Genomic DNA, 13,654 nt, shown 5'->3' with positions numbered 1-13,654 from the left:
AATTTAACATGCTGTTGTGCAAATGGAATAGACAACAGGTGGAAATTATAGGCAATTAGCAAGACACCCCCAATAAAGGACTGGTTTGCAGGTGGTGACCACAGACCACTTCTCAATTCCTATGCTTCCTGGCTGATGTTTTGGTCACTTTTGAATGCTGGCGGTGCTTTCACTCTAGTGGTAGCATGAGACGGAGTCTACAACCCACACAAGTGGCTCAGGTAGTGCAGCTCATCCAGGATGGCACATCAATGCGAGCTGTGGCAAGAAGGTTTGCTGTGTCTGTCAGCGTAGTGTCCAGAGCATGGAGGCGCTACCAGGAGACAGGCCAGTACATCAGGAGACGTGGAGGAGGCCGTAGGAGGGCAACAACCCAGCAGCAGGACTGCTACCTCCGCCTTTGTGCAAGGAGGAGCAGGAGGAGCACTGCCAGAGCCTTGCAAAATGACCTCCAGCAGGCCACAAATTTGCATGTTTCTGCTCAAACGGTCAGAAACAGACTCCATGAGGGTGGTATGAGGGCCAGACGTCCACAGGTGGGGGTTGTGCTTACAGCCCAACACCGTGCAGGACGTTTGGCATTTGCCAGAGAACACCAAGATTGACAAATTCGCCACTGGCGCCCTGTGCTCTTCACAGATGAAAGCAGGTTCACACTGAGCACGTGACAGATGTGACAGAGTCTGGAGACGCCGTGGAGAACGTTCTGCTGCCTGCAACATCCTCCAGCATGACCGGTTTGGCGGTTGGTTAGTCATGGTGTGGGGTGGCATTTCTTTGGGGGGCCGCACAGCCCTCCATGTGCTCGCCAGAGGTAGCCTGACTGCCATTAGGTACCGAGATGAGATCCTCAGACCCATTGTGAGACCATATGCTGGTGCGGTTGGCCCTGGGTTCCTCCTAATGCAAGACAATGCTAGACCTCATGTGGCTGGAGTGTGTCAGCAGTTCCTGCAAGAGGAAGGCATTGATGCTATGGACTGGCCCGCCAGTTCCCCAGACCTGAATCCAATTTAGCACATCTGGGACATCATGTCTCGCTCCATCCACCAACGCCACATTGCACCACAGACTGTCCAGAAGTTGGCGGATGCTTTAGTCCAAGTCTGGGAGGAGATCCCTCAGGAGACCATCCGCCACCTCATCAGGAGCATGCCCAGGCGTTGTAGGGGAGGTCATACAGGCACGTGGAGGCCACACACACTACTGAGCCTCATTTTGACTTGTTTTAAGGACATTACATCAAAGTTGGATCAGCCTGTAGTGTGGTTTTCCACTTTTAATTTTGAGGGTGACTCCAAATCCAGACCTCCATGGGTTGATACATTTGATTTCCATTGATCATTTTTGTGTGATTTTGTTGTCAGCACATTCAACTATGTAAAGAAAAAAGTATTCAATAAGATTATTTCATTCATTCAGATCTAGGATGTGTTATTTTAGTGTTCCCTTAATTTTTTTTGAGCAGTGTATTATAACCTAGCCTACTTTACATAACATAACATATCTTACTTGTTGCAAAAAATGTATCAATGAATGAATGTATCAATGATTTCCCCTCAGATCAATCATGCCCGTTTTAGCCCTTCTGTCTACATTCTCAGATTGAAAGACAATAAATAGCCTACTTTTAATGAATACAAATAAGTGTGAGACATGGCCTTGTGTTGCTGCACTGTCTAGAACTACCTTAACAAACAGTGACTTATTATTATTATTGACAGTTACCATGGACAAGAGATGTCACAACCAGATGTTCATGTGATTGCATTAAATAGCCTGACTGTTTGGAGGTGTCTGTTAGTAAATGTTTTATTTCTAAGAGATCATGAATAAAAGAGAACAATAGACATTCTAGAATGAGTTGTCACTGTGTTCACCACAACCAACATTTTGCATCTCTGTTTAGGGGTCAGTGCTCTAAAATGAGTCTCTCTGGGGAGAGAGAGGAGGGGGGCCCTGCCTCTAAAATGAGTCTCTCTGGGAAGAGAGAGGAGGGGGCCCTGCCTCTAAAATGTGTCTCTCTGGGGAACATGACACCAAAACTAAGAGGTGAGTTTACAGTTTTGTTTAAGAATTATTAATTATTTCCAAAACTATATGTCCACAATTTTGTCACATTAGTTTTTTCAACAGAAATTATTGCTTATGGGTACCTTCAATATTATGCTTTGAACACACCGACCTCGTCATTGATAAAATAGTAGCAGCATCATCTAAATATGTGTGCAACAAAAGTTCAACATTCACCTTCTGCTACCATTTCTGTCAAGCCGTCTACGCAGATAGTTTGACGCATACGTTCGATAAATCCAAGGTATGCACCACACATTGGAAATGAATGTACTTCTGGTGTACCAAAACGCAATGACACTATCGGTGTGGTCGAGGCGACAGAACGCACTGCAACTGCCTCTGCAACGCAATGCTGCAAGGCTAACGCAGCGTTCCATTGGAAATGAATGGACTTCTGGTGACCAAAATGCAATGACGCAGTCGGTGTGTTCAAGGCGTTACTGATCTCAGATTTTTTATTAATCGATTTTAGAGGTGTATGAAAATGTGTTTTTTTGCAAAACACTATATATCCAATGTTTAGCTGGAATGGGATGTTCGTATCCTGTATATTTGTGTCACGCCCTGGCTCTGGGGACTCTTAAATGTTGAGGGTGTGTAGTGTCTATGTTGTATTTTCTACGTTGTTGATCTAGATCGTGTAGATCTATGTTGGCCAGGTGGTTCCCAATCAGAGGCAGCTGTAGCTCGTTGTCTCTGATTGGGGACCATACTTAGGCAGCCTGTTTGGCACTAGTCGGTGTGGGATCTTGTTCCGTATAGGTTTGTTTTGTGTAACCTAGGACTTCACGTTTAGTTTGTTTGTTGTTTTGTGTCGTGAGTTAAGTACTTAATAAAATGTACGCTTATCACGCTGCGCCTTGGTCCGTCTCATCCATAAACGATCGTGACAGAAGATCCCCACCAAAAAGAGGACCAAGCAGCGTGTCCAGGAACAGACAGCCAGGACCTGGGAGGAGATCCTGGACGGGAAGGGATCCTGGACTTGGGGAGGAGATTCAGGCCGGAATGGATCGCCGTCCTTGGGAGGAGACTGTGGAGGCGCGCTATAGAGAGGAGCAGCGGCAACGCAGAGGGTACCGGCCGAGGAAGAAGGCCGAGAGACAGCCCCAATAAAAAAATGTTGGGGGGCTAAAAGGGTGGTTGGCGGAGCCTAGGGTTAGAGCAGAGCCAACTCCCGTACTCAGGCTAGGAAGCGTGTGACTGGGCAGGCTCTGTGTTATGCGGAGCCACGTACTGTGCCGCGAGTGTTCCGGCACAGTCCTGTATGTCCTGTGCTAGCACCACGCACATGTCGTGCTGAGGTGGGCATGCAGCCAGGACGGAGTGTGCCGGCTCAACGCTCGTGGCCTCCAGTACCCCTCCTCGGTCCCGTATATCCTGCACCAGTGCCACGTGCTGTAGCGCCAGTACGAGTGCACAGCCCCGTACGTCCTGTGCTGATGCCTCACACATATTGTGTGGAAGTAGGCATCCAGCCAGGGCGGGGTTGTGTCAGCTCTCCGCTCCAGACCTCCAGTCCGCCTCCACAGTCCGGCCCGGCCCGTTTCGGCTCCCAGCACCAAGACAGTGGTGCGTGTTCCCAGTCCATCCTCGGGCCTGTTCCTGTCCCTCGCACCAAGCCAGTGGTGCGCGTTGCCAGCCCAGTCCGGCCCGTTCCTACTCCCCGCACTCAGCCAGTGGTGCGCGTCGCCAGCCCGGTCCGGCCCGTTCCTGCTCCCCGCACCAAGCCAGTGGTGCGGCGTCGTCAGCCGGTGCGGCCCGTTCCTGCTCCCCGCACCAAGCCAGTGGTGCGCGTCGTCAGCCCGGTCCGGCCCACTCCTGCTCCCCGCACCAAGCCAGTGGTGCGCGTCGTCAGCCTGGTCCGGCCCGCTCCTGCTCCCCGCACCAAGCCAGTGGTGCGCGTCGTCAGCCCGGTCCGGCCGCTCCTGCTCCCGCACCAAGCCAGTGGTGCGTGTGTCCCAGTCGGCACGGCCCGTGCCTGTTCCACCGGTGCCTGGTCGGCACCGGTCAGCTGCTCCACACGGAGCCAGAGCAATCCGCTCCACCGGGTCCGGTCCAACTCCTGTCAGCGGATCCACTCCGAGCCAGAGCAATCCGCTCCACCGGTGCCCAGTCCAGCTCCGGCCAGCGGCTCCAGTCCGAGCCTGTACAGATCGATCCACCGTCGTCGGGTCCAGCTCCAGTCAGCGGTGCCAGACCAGACCAGGGGCGCAACAGGGAGGTGGAGAGAAAGTGGTGGTCACGCCCGAGCCGGATCCACCTCCGAGGCGGAATGCCCACCCGGCCCCTACCCTGTTGTGTTTGTGTGGCCCGGTCGCAGTCCGGCGCCTTTGGGGGTACTGTCACGCCCTGGCTCTGGGGACTCTTAAATGTTGAGCCAGGGTGTGGAGTTTCTATGTCATATTTTCTATGTTGTGTTTTCTAGATCGTTTAGATCTATGTTGGCCAGGGTGGTTCCCAATCAGAGGCAGCTGTATCTCGTTGCCTCTGATTGAGGACCATACTTAGGCAGCCTGTTTGGCACTAGTCGGTGTGGGATCTTGTTCCGTTAAGGTTTGTTTTGTGTAACCTAGGACTTCACGTTTCGTTTGTTTGTTGTTTTGTGTCGTGAGTTAAGTACTTAATAAAATGTACGCTTATCACGCTGCGCCTTGGTCCGTCTCATCCATAAACGATCGTGACAATTTGATTGTGATATGTGGTTGTCTCACTTAGCTATCTTAAGATAAATGCACTGTCACGCTCGTTGAGTACAGGATTGGACCAAGGTGCAGCGTGGAATGCATACATGTTTATTCACTAAGTTAACACAGGACAAAACAACAAAAGCAACGTAACGTGAAGCTCACAATGGCTACACACAAACAAGCCAAACAAGAGTCAAGATCCCACAACATAGGTAGGCAAAATGGCTAACCCCCTGCCATGATTAGATAGTGAGAAAACACAACCATTTATTTGATAATTTCTTTAAACAATAGAAGTTAATTTACGAACATTTCTGAAAATGGATATATAGCGTTTTGGAATGAAACTCTTCCTCTGTTTCCCCATCTGAACTCAGAGTAGATGAGAGATGTAATGTTTGTCTCTGTTGTGTTGAAGTCCAATCAAGCAGGAGAGACCAGCCTCCCCTGTACCCAGCTGTGTGTCCATGAAGAGTGACTGGTCTATGGATCGTCCTATAATGTTTAGAGAGGGAGACTTTTCTAATGAACAAAGGTAAGAAGAACTCATGGGTCATGGTCAGTGAGTTAAACAACACTGTCTCTAGTCATTTCTCCTCTCCCATTTTCCCATTTATTTTTTTGATGTTTCCATAATCCATTGGTGAATCCTTTTTTCCATTTTCATAGTCCTAAAACAATACTTAACAAACACTACATTCCCTCCCCTGTGTGTGTGTGTGTGTGTGTGTGTGTGTGTGTGTGTGTGTGTGTGTGTGTGTGTGTGTGCACTCCCTGGATGAGGAGATGTAATCTCATGTTTTGTCCACAGAAACCAACAGGAGAGATCAGAGTCAGAGATTCTCAGTGGTCAGTCTTCCCAGAGTCATCAAACAGACCTGGCCTCCATATTCAGTGTATGTGGTCCTGTTATGTACATTTGTTTTTGTTTACCTCAAGTAAAGTTGATCTGTCAATCATTCATTAATGTGTTCATGAGAAAGCATTTCTTCTCTTGCTTAACTTATTTACTTTATTTATTTCAGTTGCTTGAAGAGAATATTATGACATTTGTGAAGAAACGAGCTGAAGATGTTCAAGAGGATTCTTTGTCCAGAACTCCCAGAAGGCTTTGAGAGTCAGAAGCAGGATAAGAAGTGGTGGATGCTGAAGATGAGAAGCAGGAGAGCAGTGCCAGAGAGGGGGCTCTGAAGATCACACTGCACGTCCTGAGGAAAATGAACCAGAAGGAGCTTGCTGACACACTGGAGCAAAGTAAGAGCTGTCTGCCTCATGTTGAATGCTGTTTTATAACAAACATTTAGAAGTTGTAGCTAAAGTACAGTTAAAGTAGCTGTGTAACTCAATGATATTGTAGCAGCCTTAACACAACACCTAGTGACCTCATCAAGTAGCAGCAGGGATGTGTTGTGGTGATTAATTTAGACAGAGAGAGAGAGAGAGGAGAGAGAGAGAGAGAGAGACAACATTAATGATGCCATCAATAATACGAATAATAATAATCATAATGATAATCATAGAATCAGTCACTCCAGTGTGGAATGCATTATGAAAACATTTACACATTTATACTGTCAGTTAAGAGAATAAATGATTATAATTTACAACTTTATAACACAGTCTTACAATACTGTAGGCATTAAAACAGACGTAATATTAATATCCTCTGTGTTATTTCTAGATTCAGATGAGCTTGCTGTGATTTGCCAACGTGAACTCAAATCTAATCTAAAGAAGAAGTTTCAATGTGTATTTGAGGGGATCGCTAAACAAGGAAACCCAACACTTCTCAATAAGATCTACACAGAGCTCTACATCACAGAGGGTGGAACAGGAGAGGTCAATAATGAACATGAGCTGAGACAGATTGAGACAACAACCAGGAAACAAGCAAGACCAGAGACTGCAATCAAATGTAACGACATCTTCAAACCCTTAACTGGACAAGACAAACTTATCAGAACTGTGCTGACAAAGGGAGTCGCTGGCATTGGAAAAACAGTCTCTGTGCAGAAGTTCATTCTAGACTGGGCTGAAGGAAAAGCAAATCAGGATGTCCAATTTGTATTTTCATTCCCTTTTCGGGAGCTGAATTTGATGAAAGGGGAAAAACACACTTTGATTGAACTTCTCAATCACTTCTCAGTGGAAACCAAAGAATCAAGAATCTCCAACTACGACAAGTACAAAGTTCTGTTCATCTTTGATGGTCTGGATGAGTGCCGACTGCCCCTGGACTTCCAGAAGAACAAGATTTGTTGTGACGTCACAGAGTCAACCTCAGTGGATGTTCTGCTGACAAATCTCATCAAGGGAAATCTGCTTCCCTCTGCTCTCCTCTGGATAACTACCCGACCTGCAGCAGCCAATCAGATCCCTTCAGGGTGTGTTGACCAGGTGACAGAGGTACGAGGGTTCAATGACCCACAGAAGGAGGAGTACTTCAGGAAGAGATTCAGTGATGAGGACCTGGCCAGCAGAATGATCTCACACATAAAGACCTCAAGGAGCCTCCACATTATGTGCCACATTCCAGTCTTTTGTTGGATTTCTGCAATAGTCCTTGAACACATGCTGAAACATAAGAGAGAAGAGATGCCCAAGACTCTGACTGAGATGTACTCACACCTTGTGGAGTTTCATACCAAACAGAAGAATGAAAAGTATCTTGGGAATGAAGAGACAGGTCCACACTGGAATAAAGAGATCATTCTGTCACTGGGAAAACTGGCTTTTCAACAGCTTGTGAATGGCAATCTGATTTTCTATGAAGAAGACCTGAAAGAGGCTGGCATTGATGTCAATGAAGCCTCAGTGTACTCAGGATTGTGCACACAGATCTTTAAAAGAGGAATGTGTGCTTTACGAGGACAAGGTGTACTGCTTCGTGCATCTGAGCATTCAGGAGTTTCTGGCTGCTGTATATGTGTTCCTCTCATTCATCAACAACAATGAGAATCTAATGGCCGAACCGCAAGTTACTGAAGTTACTGTCTACAAGAGTGCTGTGGATAAAGCCTTACAAAGTGAGACAGGAAACCTGGACCTTTTCCTCCGCTTCCTTCTGGGCCTCTCACTGGAATCCAATCAGAAGCACTTACGAGGTCTACTGACAAAGACAAGAAGCAGCTCACAGAGCCATGAAGAAACAGTCAAGTACATCAAGGAGAAGATCAGGAGAATCCCTCTCCAGAGAGGTGCATCAATCTGTTCCACTGTCTGAATGAACTGAAAGACCATTCTCTAGCGGAGGAGATCCAAAGCTACCTGAGATCAGGAAGTCTCTCAGAAACCAAACTGTCACCTGCACAGTGGTCAGCTCTGGTCTTTGTGTTGCTGACTTCAGAAAAAGGAGCTGGATATGTTTGACCCAAGAAATACTCAAGATCAGAAAAGGTCTTCTGAGGCTGCTGCCAGTGGTCAAAGCCTCCAGAGCTGCTCTGTGAGTACATAAAATGACATTTAAGTACTAATCATCAGGAAGAAATATTCAGTTTAGAGAAATATATGTATTATAATTTGTATATCATATATCATATTAAATTGAAAAGCTTGCTGAATCAGTGCATTGGTGTTCACATTAGTATAACAATATGACCATACAATTCTAGGAGACGGAAGATGAATCTATATGTTGTTTAAGAGAATAAACCAAATGCATCTGCCATTGTCCTTCTACACTACTGGTGTTAAATTAACAGTGTGTTTGTGAAATCATGATGATTTCTTTGTCAGGCTGTCATTCTGTGGACTCACAGAGGAAGGCTGTGCTTCTCTGGTCTCAGCTCTGAAGTCAAACCCCTCACACCTGAGAGAGCTGGATCTGAGTAACAATGTCCTGAAGGATTCAGGAGTGAAGCTTCTCTCTACTGTACTTGGGGATCCCCACTGTAAACTGGAGACTCTGAGGTCAGTATTCCTGTATTTGTATTTGAATTTATTAAGGATCCCCCATTACTCTTCCTGGGGTCCTGCAACATTAAGGCAGTTATGTACAATTTAAAATATTACATGACATTATATTTCATAACACTTTACCCAATACATTTAGTGTGTTCCCTCAGGCCACTACTCCACTATCACATATTTACAATACAACATCCATGTGTACGTGTGTGTAGAGTGAGTGTCTATATGTATGTGTGTATGTGCCTGTGTGTGTGTGTCTCTTCACAGTCCCCGCTGTTCCACAAGGTGTATTTTTAACTATTTTTGAAATCTGATTCTACTGCTTGCATCAGTTACCTGATGTGGAATAGAGTTCCATGTAGTCATGGCTCTATGTAGTACTGTGCGCCTCCCATAGTCTGTTCTGGACTTGGGGACTGTGAAGAGACCTCTGGTGTCTTGTGGGGTATGTGTGTGTGTGTGTGTGTGCTCCAGCATTTTGGATTTGAGATAGAATGTTTCATATTAGGTGACAGAACAGAATGTCACCTTTTATTTGAGGTTAATGGTGAGAGGTTAGTATGTTTTGTTGTAGCCTCTGTAACTTTCTCACTCATTATTATTCATGATTCATTCATGATCTTTCTCAATCATGGCATCATCAGGATTACTTTTAGTAGTGTTTAGAAACATGTTATCTACTCACTCAGAAAGAAAATTACTCAACACCAAAGAATAGCAGTGTGGTTTTAATATGATTTTAATCTTTACAGGCTGTCAGGCTGTCTAGTCACAGAGGAAGGCTGTGCTTCTCTGGTCTCAGCTCTGAAGTCAAACCCCTCACACCTGAGAGAGCTGGATCTGAGTAACAATGACCTGAAGGATTCAGGAGTGAAGCTGCTCTCTGCTGGACTGGGGAATCCCAACTTTAAACTGGAGACTCTGAGGTCAGTATTCCTGTATCACTCAATGAACACACACACACTGGAAACACACACACACACTGGGGACACACACACACACACACACACACACACACACACACACACACACACACACACACACACACACACACACACACTAGACACACACACACTGGACACACACAAGGATTAATTGAGTAGTGTTTAGAAACATGTTATCTACTGTTAATAATGATACATTAATTCATTAATATACAGTACCAGTCAAACGTTTGGACACACCTAGTCATTCAAGGGTTTTCTTTATTTTTATTATTTTTTACATTGTAGAATAATAGTGAAGACATCAAAACTATGAAATAATAAATATGGAATCATGTAGTAACCAAAAAAGTGTTAAACAAATCAAAATATATTTTATATTTGAAATTCTTCAAATAGCCACCCTTTGCCTTGATGACAGCTTTGCACACTCTTGGCATTCTCTCAACCAGCTTCACCTGGAATGCTTTTCCAACAGTCTTGAAGGAGTTCCCACATATGCTGAGCACTTGTTGGCTGCTTTTCCTTCACTTTGCCGTCCAACTCATCCTAAACCATCTCAATTGGGTTGAGGTCGGGTGATTATGGAGGCCAGGTCATCTGATGCAGCACTCAATCACTCTCCTTACACAGCCTGGAGGTGTGTTGGGTCATGTTGTCCTGTTGAAAAACAAATGATAGTCCCACTAAGCCCAAACCAGATGGGATGGCGTATCGCTGCAGAATGCTGTGGTAGCCATGCTGGTTAAGTGTGCCTTGAATTCAAAACAAATCACAGACAGTGTCACCAGCAAAGCACCCCCACACCATAACACCTCCTCCTCCATGCTTTACGGTGGGAACTACACATGCGGAGATCATCCGTTCACCCACACCGCTTCTCACAAAGACACGGTGGTTGGAACCAAAAATCTCCAATTTGGACTCCAGACCAAAGGACAAATGTCCACCGGTGTTATGTCCATTGCTCGTGTTTGTTGGCCCAAGCAGGTCTCTTCTTCTTATTGGTGTCCTTTAGTAGTGATTTCTTTGCAGCAATTCGACCATGAAGGCCTGATTCACACAGTCCCCTCTGAACAGTTGATGTTGAGATGTGTCTGTGACTTGAACTTGAACATTTTCTGAGGCTGGTAACTCTAATGAACTTATCCTCTGGAGCAGAGGTAACTTAGGAACTTCCATTCCTGTGGCGGTCCTCATGAGAGCCAGTTTCATCATAGTGCTTGATGTTTTTTTGTGACTTTACTTTAATAAACTTTCAAAGTTCTTGAAATGTTCCGTATTGACTGACCTTCATGTCTTAATGTAATGATGAACTGTCATTTCTCTTTGCTTATTTGAGCTGTTCTTGCCATAATATGGACTTGGTCTTTTACCAAATAGGGCTATCTTCTGTATACCCCCCTACCTTGTCACAACACAACTGGTTGGCTCAAACACATTAAGAAGGAAAGAAATTCCACAAATTAACTTTTAAGAAGGCACACCTGTTAATTGAAATGCATTCCAGGTGACTACCTCATGAAGCTGGTTGAGAGAATGCCAAGAGTGTGCAAAGCTGTCATCAAGGCAAAGGGTCTATTTGAAGAATCTGAAAGATAACATATATTTTGATTTGTTTAACACTTCTTTGGTTACTACATGATTCCATATTTGTTATTTCATAGTTTTGATGTCTTCACTATTATTCTAAAATAGTTTTAAAAAATGTTTTAAAAACTTGAATGAGTTGGTGTGTTCAAACATTTTACTGGTAGTGTATATATACATATATGAATAGATATGGCAGGTTTCAGGACTCTGATGTATCTGAAAATGTTGAATAAATATACTGCCACTATTTTCACCACTAAAGAATAGCAGTGTGGTTTTAATATGATTTGACTCTTTGCAGGCTGTCAGTCCTACTAGTCACAGAGGAGAAGGCTGTGCTTCTCTGGTCTCAGCTCTGAAGTCAAACCCCTCACACCTGAGAGAGCTGGATCTGAGTAACAATGACCTGAAGGATTCAGGAGTGAAGCTGCTCTCTGCTGGACTGGGGAATCCCCACTGTAAACTGGAGACTCTGAGGTCAGTATTCCTGTAGTTGGTCAACAAGTGATAACTGTTCACCAGATCCACATGTGTTTACCAGGCAGACATAGTCCACACCATATGTGTCTGGACAGTGAAGCTTAGTGTTTTAATTGGGTGCTATGCTCCAGCATTTTGGATTTGAGATAGAATGTTTCATATTAGGCGACAGAACAGAATGGCACCTTTTATTTGAGGATATTTTCATACATATCTGTGTTACTGTTTAGAAATGAAAGCACTTTATGTATCTAGTTCTCCCATTTGAAAAAGTCTTAATAATTTGGACATATTCACTTATATTGTGTTAAAGTAGTCATAAGTTTAGTATTTGGTCCCATATTCCTTACCCACAGTGATTACATCAAGCCTGTGATTCTACAAACTTGTTGAATGCATTTGCAGTTTGTCTTGGTTGTGTTTTGGATGATGTTTTCCCCAATAGAAACTGAATGGTTAATAATGTCCTGTCATTTTGGAGTCACTTCACTTGTATTGTCAGGAAGAATAGAAGATGTTTCTGAACACTTCTGCATTCATGTGGATGCTACCATGATTATGAATAATCATGAATGAATCGTGAATGATGATGAATGAGAAAGTTACAGAGGAACAAGGATCATACCCCCTCTGTTATTGGTAATGGTGAGAGGTTAGCTGTTTTGTTGTAGCCTCTGTAACTTTCTCACTCATTATTATTCATGATTCATTCATGATTTTTCTTAATCATGACATCATCAGGATTAATTTAGTAGTGTTTAGAAACATGTTATCTACTCACTTAGACAGAAGATTAATCCAGTCATCATCCACCATTCAGTTACTATTGGGCAAAACATAACCCAAAACACATTCAAAACAAACTGCAAATGCAACCAACGAGTTTGGGACCAAATACTAAACTTTTGACTACTTTAATACACTATAAGTGAATTGGTCAGAATACTTATGACTTCTTCAAATGGGGGGAATAGATACATAAAGACTTTCATTTCTAAACGGTGAAACTGATATGTATGAAAATACCCTCAAATAAAAGGTGACATTATATACTGTCACCTCATATGAAACATTTGATCTCAAATCCAAAATGCTGGAGTACAGAGCCACATTTAAAATGTTAGCTTCACTGTCAAAATAGATATGGTGTGGACTGTATACTCAATACAATCTAAATATGATACCTCACTGTCTGTCTTTTGACTGATACTGCTTTTAAAATTGGTCTGGTCAGTCTACTCAAATATTTGTACTATAAATGTTTCTCTCTACAAGCAATATTATGATCATTTCTAATAATGATACATTCATTTATGAATAGATATGTCAGGTTTCAGGACACTGATATATCTGAACACGTTGAAACAATATACTGCCACTATTTTCACCACCAAAGAATAGCAGTGTGATTTTAATATGATTTGACTCTTTGCAGGCTGTCAGGCTGTCTAGTCACAGAGGAAGGCTGTGCTTCTCTGGTCTCAGCTCTGAAGTCAAACCCCTCACACCTGAGAGAGCTGGACCTGAGCTACAATCACCCAGGAGACTCAGGAGTCAGACTGCTCTCTGCTGGACTGGAGGATCCACACTGCAGACTGGAGAAACTCAAGTATGTAGAGGGTTTATGTCAATGTTCATATCAGACATGTTGGAGTTATCAGGCTAGTTAAGACAAACATTCTGACCACCACTTGGACTAAGTTATATGCTGACTGTGTCTGTGTATGTGTGTGTGTCCAGTGTGTGTGTGTGTGTGTGTGTGTCCAGTGTGTGAGTGTGTGAGTGTGTGAGTGTGTGTGTGTGTGTGTGTGTCCAGTGTGTGTGTGTGTGTGTGTGTGTGTGTGTCCAGTGTGTGTGTGTGTGTGTGTGTGTGTGTGTGTGTGTGTGTGAGTTCATGTGTATCCCTCAATGACTGTCTGTTCTTCTCCTTACCGCTACAGTGTGGAACATGGTGGAGAGAAC

This window comes from Coregonus clupeaformis, unplaced genomic scaffold (genome assembly GCF_020615455.1).
Source record: "Coregonus clupeaformis isolate EN_2021a unplaced genomic scaffold, ASM2061545v1 scaf0809, whole genome shotgun sequence".
Taxonomy (NCBI): Eukaryota; Metazoa; Chordata; class Actinopteri; order Salmoniformes; family Salmonidae; genus Coregonus; species Coregonus clupeaformis.
The sequence above is the reverse complement of the archived record's forward strand: the minus strand, read 5'-3'. Positions refer to the sequence as shown.